The sequence below is a fragment of the Rosa rugosa genome, unplaced genomic scaffold (genome assembly GCF_958449725.1).
Source record: "Rosa rugosa unplaced genomic scaffold, drRosRugo1.1 SCAFFOLD_202, whole genome shotgun sequence".
In the NCBI taxonomy this organism is placed as follows: domain Eukaryota; kingdom Viridiplantae; phylum Streptophyta; class Magnoliopsida; order Rosales; family Rosaceae; genus Rosa; species Rosa rugosa.
The window spans coordinates 9,703-16,796 of record NW_026908941.1 but is presented as its reverse complement, the minus strand read 5'-3'; the positions used below and the strand labels follow the sequence as shown (position 1 = coordinate 16,796).

The 7,094-nt window shown below is 39.7% G+C and overlaps 1 pseudogene; it reads left to right on the top strand.

Annotated features, from left to right (window-relative positions):
• Window positions 1–6: 6 nt before the first annotated feature.
• On the top strand, window positions 7–6,680 carry LOC133724233 (putative pentatricopeptide repeat-containing protein At5g09950; annotated as a pseudogene).
• The last annotated feature ends 414 nt before the right edge of the window (window positions 6,681–7,094 follow it).

The window sequence follows — 7,094 nt, the reverse complement described above, 5'->3', positions numbered from 1 at the left end:
AAATTTGCAGAGAAAAACAATCTAACAAATGCGACAAAATAGAAAGAAAAAAAAAATGTCATTAACTATAGAAGGTGGAAAATTTTACCAATTTCCTCCTTTTTAGTTTTTATTTTTTCAAAATAAAAATACGAAAGCCAATTGACATGTGCTTTTTAAGGGGCTCGTAAAAATGAAGATACTGTAGTTGCAAAACTAAAATGGTAAGATACCTTATTATATATTGAAACATCCAACTCTCTTAAGTGAAAAACCTTCTTTTTTTTTTTTTTTGTTGCAAGATTATTACACATTTAGAGCACGTATGCGAACATGAAGAAGAAGGAAGAGAGGATCGAATTAGTGAATCTAGAAATAGCCTTCAGTGTTGAAAATTAATTATTTGATTTCTGAATAGAGTCGAGATTAACCAAAATCAATTCAAAAGTTTGTCCTCCTTTGTTTTGAGCTTTCTGCCTTAAGGGCTTATATGCAAGGATTGGATTAGATCTTGGTTGTATCTCTGACCGAGTACTTTCTATAGAAAAACATGAACTTAAAAAAAAATTAAAGCACAAACAATAGCCATGGCTCCAATTATTAAACCTAGAACTAATGTGCATTAATAAGAAAAAAAGAAGACCTCCAAAATCAACCACCTTGCAATCCTTGTCTTTGGGTACAACACTCCAAAATGGGTGAGATGCTCAAAGCGGTTCAGGGATTAAGATCGAGTGAAAAATGAAGAATTCTCATTGACCACAAAAATGGAAAAAAAAAATACCTTTTTTTCTTTTTATTAGAAAAACTGTTTTCTATTTGCTGTGACGTAATTCATTGTTTATTTACTGATTTGTATTTTGTTAATAGAAAAGAAAATTAAAAGAAATACATATAAATGCTCATCATGTCCCAAATTTAGAAGAAAAATAGAAACATTTCCGCACATGTTAAGGGACGAGTATATAAATAATAAGAATTTTATTTCTCCACCCCCCCCCCCACCAACGCGCGCGCGCACATTAACTTCTCCACATACCTGGAACTAACCTCTTCACTCAGTGAAAATATATAGCATGTCAACAGTTTCTAGTCTAGATCGATGAAAATTTTATTCACAAGCCATAAAAGTGCAAATGTTATTAATTTCTTTAAATTTAACTTATTCATTATGCATCCTTTAACAAAATTGTATAGATTGATTTTTAGTGGTGCGAATAACACCAGCACCATCAATTTAAGCTATTTATTAATATAGATAGTCATATTAATTTAAGCTGTCTGATATCTTGTTTTCATTGACCAATTAATATAGGTACCCATGTTTGAGAGTGTCGATGAAAGTATGTTGGGAGGGTTCTCCGATTTATTTAATCCAGTTATCTACCCCGAGAATAGCTACATTTAATCCAATTAATAGGTTCCCAAGAATTGTTGAATTGGGCATCATTGAACTATCAGCTCCCGTATTGGCAATTTAGGGACACTCGTCCTATTTCGACCCGAGATGTCAAATGTCGTACCAAAGTCGAAGCCCTCTGTATCGAGGACGTCGGCTTATTAATTTTACTAGAAGGTGTTAGCGAGAGGTACAACTGGAGGCAGAATAAGTGGGTGAAGCGGACACTTGCCGATGAGAACACTGATGAGACGACATTAAACAAGGTTTACATGCACGCGGCTTAAATTTTGTTTTAAGTTACATGACTCTTAAAAACAACAGATCAAATGCAGACTCTATCTCACCTGGGATTTCAATACTGTGTGACTTGATGAAATGGAACATTAATTAGACAGAGAGTCGTAGAAATATTACTGTACGTTCCTTGTAATATTTGATGAACTGATTGATGAGCGTGTGCTATGAAACAGACAAACTTGCAGTCGGCAACTACAGAACTGGAGGAGATTGAGGAGTCAAAAAAGATGAAGATGAAGAACATGGAATTAGATAAAGGTAGAGGAGAACCAAGAGAAGACATTGCGGATACGGGTGCATCTACATCCACTACTGTTGAACAGAGACTTGAACAGATTATTCAGCTTCAGGGTGACATGCTTCGCGAGCAGCTGGTTCTAGTCCGACAGATTCGTGATGATATGGCTACACAGGGACGAAGATTAGATGATATGGCTAGACAGGGACGAAGATTAGATGACATGGCTGCATTCTTAGCCACGTTGGGATATCCAGGCATATCTGCTCCTCCCGCCCCTTCAACTCTTGAAGCGCGCATTTAATCATTCATATATATGGAGAGAATTTTATGTAGGAAGCAAAGATGGCATAATTCCCTCTCTTACTCGTACCTTTGTGGTCGAGGATGTTAATTATGATCCACCTTCTGTTAACTTTGATGAATCATATATATGTATTGCGAAAACGAAAACATATATGAAGGAAGAAAGCACATCACTCTTCTTCACTACAACACCATTATGTTCCGCTCTTTCTTCATTGCAGGACTACCTTCTCCCACTCACAAAGCAAAACTCCGCCGCTCTTCACACCCTGCTTTCACTTCTCTCACCGCCCCAAACTCACTTCACCACACCAACCAATCATCTCCGCCCCACATCGAAACCCAAACCCCACATTCCAATGCTACTTACGGCTATCTTCTCAATCGGTTCAACGACTCCCGTACCTCAAACGAAGCCGAAACCTTTCATTTGCGGATTTTCAAACACGGGTTCACTCAAGATTTGTTCTTGTGCAACACCCTCATCAACGTTTATGTCAAAATCGGTGCGTTGGCTAATGCACGTAAGCTGTTCGACGAAATGCCTGAGAAGAACTCGGTTACTTGGGCTTGCTTGATTTCGGGGTATGCCCGGAGCGGTGTGCCAGAGGAGGCGTGTGGGCAGTTTAAACGGATGGTCTGTGATGGTTTCGTGCCGAGTGTTTATGCTTTTGGGAGTGTTTTAAGGGCTTGCCAGGAGTTGGGTCCTTGCAAGCTTAAGTTTGGGATGCAAAGTCATGGCTTGTTATCGAAAATGCATGATTCGGATGTGTTGTTAGCTAATGTGCTGATGTCAATGTATGGGAGATGTTTGGGTTCTGCCGATGATGCTTACCGGGCTTTTTGTGAGATCAAGTTTAGAAATTTAGTGTCTTGGAATTCTATTATTTCGGTTTACTGCCAAAGAGGGGATGCAGTCTCTGCTTACAGGCTTTTCTCAAACATGCAGAAGGATGGTGTGGATTTTGATTTGCAACCGAATGAGTATACTTTCGGTAGCTTGGTACCTGCCTGTTGTGCTTTGGCTGATTCTGGTTTGGTTTTGCTTCAGCAAATGCTGAGCAGGGTCAGCAAAGCTGGATTTTTACAGGATTTGTACGTAGGAAGTGCTTTGGTTAGTGGATTTGCGAGGGTTGGATTAGTTGATTACGCTAGGAAGATTTTTGAGCAGATGGGTGAGAGGAATGTAGTTTCGATGAATGGGTTGATGGTTGGACTGGTGAGGCAGAAGCAAGGAGAAGAAGCCGCTCAAGTTTTCATGGAGATGAAGGACTTGGTTGGAATAAATGTTGATTCGCTTGTGGTTCTTTTAAGTTCTTTCGCTGAAGTTTCTGTTTTAGAGGAAGGGAAAAGGGAAGAGAGGTTCATGCATATGTAATTGCGACTGGCTTGATTCACAGCAAGGTTGCAATAGAGAATGGGCTTGTAAATATGTATGCTAAATGTGGTGCCATAGACGATGCTTGTTTAGTTTTCAGGCTCATGGTAGACAAAGACTTAATCTCATGGAACTCTCTGATCTCTGGTCTCGACCAGAACGAGTGTTTTGAAGATGCAGTCATGAAGTTCTGTGAAATGAGAAGATCTGAGTTGACACCTTCAATTTTCACATTAAGTAGTGCTTTGAGTTCATGTGCAAGCTTGGAGTGGATCATGATGGGACAGCAAATACATTGTGAAGCACTTAAATTGGGACTTGATTTGGAAGTTCAGTTTCAAATTCTCTTCTTGCATTGTATTCCGACACAGGGTGCCTTAATGAATCCCGGAATGTTTTTTCCTTGATGCAGGAGTATGACCAAGTGTCGTGGAATTCCATAGTTGGGAATAGAGTAACATTTATTAGCATTCTTTCAGCAGTTTCATCTCTCTCACTTCCCGAGCTAGGCAAGCCGATTCATGCTGTAGTCTTAAAATACAATGCTGCAAAGGACTGTGCTATGAGAATGCGCTTATTGCATGCTATGGAAAGTGTGGACAGATGGATGACTGTGAGATGATATTTTCTAGAATGCCTGAAAGAACGGATGAAGTAAGTTGGAATTCCATGATTTCTGGATACATACATAATGAGCTCTTGCCCAAAGCCATGGACTTGGTCTGGTTTATGATTGAGAGGGGTCAGAAATTAGACTCTTTTACTTTTGCTACTGTTCTGAGTGCTTGTGCTTCAGTTGCAACATTAGAGCGTGGGATGGAAGTTCGTGCTTCTGCTATAAGAGCTTGTTTGGAATCTGATGTTGTAGTTGGGACTTGGGAGTGCACTTGTCGACATGTATTCAAAGTGTGGAAGGATTGATTATGCTTCAAGATTCTTTGAGTTAATGCCAGTAAGGAATGTGTATTCCTGGAATTCATTAATATCAGGATATGCTCGCAATGGAGATGGACAGAAAGCTCTGAGGCTTTTCACACAAATGAAGCAACAAGATCAGCCACCAGATCACGTTACCTTTGTTGGGGTCCTATCAGCTTGTAGCCATGCAGGGCTCTTGGATGAAGGGTTTCAGCATTTCAATTCCATGAGTAAAGTACATGGACTGGCTCCTAGGATGGAGCACTTTTCATGTATGGTTGATCTTCTCGGAAGGGCAGGAAAACTTAATATGATTTAGGACTTCATCAAAAAAATGCCGATGAAGCCTAATGTGCTTATTTGGAGGACAGTTTTATGGGCTTTTTGCCGAGCCAATGGTCGTAACACAGAGCTAGGCAGGATGGCTGGTGAAATGCTTTGGAGTTGGAACCCAAAATGCTGTGAACTATGTGCTTCTTGCTAACATGTATGCTTCTGGTGGGAAGTGGGATGACGTGGCAAAGGCTAGGATGACAATGAGAAAGGCAGCAGTGAAGAAGGAAGCCGGGTGCTGTTGGGTCACCATGAAAGATGGAGTTCATGTTTTTGTAGCTGGGGACAAATTACACCCGGAGAAAGATTTGATCAAGGAACTTAATAAGAAAATGAGGGATGCTGGATAAGTGGATATGTGTCTGAACAAAATTTGCACTATACGATCTCGAACTGGAGAACAAGGAAGAACTCATGAGTTATCACAGTGAAAAGCTTGCTGTTGCATATGCTCTTACTCGCCAGTCACAGTTGCCTATAAGGATTATGAAAAACCTTCGGGTTTGTGGTGACTGCCACACTGCCTTCAAATACATATCAAATATTGTTGGCAGGCAAGTAGTATTACGAGATTCAAACAGATTTCATCACTTTGAAGATGGCAAGTGCTCTCGGGGGGATTTCTGATAATTGACTTGTTATTACTCCGGACTAATTGGAAATTGGATCATGATTCATAATGTCGTAGTTTTGATTTGGGTGGCATTGATGTAAGATATGAGACACTTCACTGAAGCGGCTGAACAGTACGGAACTATACCAAGTGAGTTTATCAACCTATCTAGCTTACATTTCAGTAGTAGCTTATATTCTTGTTATACATTTGTACACTAACTTATTATTTTTGGTAAACAAATTCAAGCTACATGTTACTGAGAAATAACCATTGCTAATCTCATAACCTGTTTCTTTTAATGCATGCGACTCCGTTAGTCTTCTCCCATCTTGTTGATTTTCTACAGCGTTCTTCAAGTCTTGGATGTGCATATCTTTTGTCTTGATTCACTGTGTAATAGTAGACATGGTTTGGTGGCTTTCCTGGTTATGAACTGTCCTCGTTCAAGTGTGAAATCGTAAACTTCAATTGTTTTTGGTCCAACTTTTAACAGTAGTAAGAGCAATTTCGACCAATTACTTATTTGCCGCACTATCAACTCCAACAGTTACTTTTTCACAAGAAATTCAGCTACAATGATTTAGTATTGGTGGTTGACCATTTTATTTTATTTTTTGACACATAGTTACTATCGATGCTAGCTCAGATTGACATTTCTATATTTTTATGCAGCTAGTGTGCAATCACCTGCTGGATGTCAACACAATGCAAATGTCTCCACGTCGAAAATTTGGTGGTACTCAGTCTGGCACTTGCTAAAATCCAGCAGCTCCTCCTATATAAATTCGACACCCTACAGATCCTCAATAGTTCATTCCTATACTACAAGAAAGAAGTCCTCAAGGACAAGGAGATTACATAACGTGGTGAATATTGTGACCTTGGTCCTTGTTCTAGCATTGGTAGTGGTAATGTTACGTGGAACAGAAGCTGAAAAATACAGAGTTGGAGGCGACTTGGGTTGGACTATGACTATCCCTCCCGGCGGCGCTGCTAGCTACTTATGCTTCATGGGCTTCAAAGCACACCTTTAAAGTTGACAAGGATACTCTAGGTAAAGTAGTACGCAGTACAACTTCCTACATTTTAATTACATTTTTGTTTAAGTAAAATAGATTCGAGAGAGAATTGTAGAGAGAGATGTGTATTATTATTGAGAATAGGAGCCCTATATATAGGGATTACAAAGTGCTAGTTCTAATGTTACAAGGAATACCAATCCGTGTAGGATTGGGAAATCTAGAACTTTCTCTCCTATTGCTACTCCTAGTTTGATAAGGCACACTAAAACGATATTCCTTCAACACTCCCCCTTGTGCCGCTTCAAACTTGGTGGTGACGCTTCATCCGTTGCCTCGTTAAAAACCTTGCCAGGTAACAAAAACCCAGTGGGACAAAAATAACCCTGGTCGAAGGACAAAAAGAGCACAACATGTCCTTCACTCTTCGAGATCGAACATGTAGACATCATAACTCCCCCTGATGTCGATATCTCCCCCTGATTACTACAATCATGGGAGTTCGGATAACTTTTTCAATCCGATGCTCTTCACATGTTTCTCGAATGTGGATTTAGGTAACGACTTAGTGAATAAGTCCGCTACATTATCCTCTGATCGGATTTGAT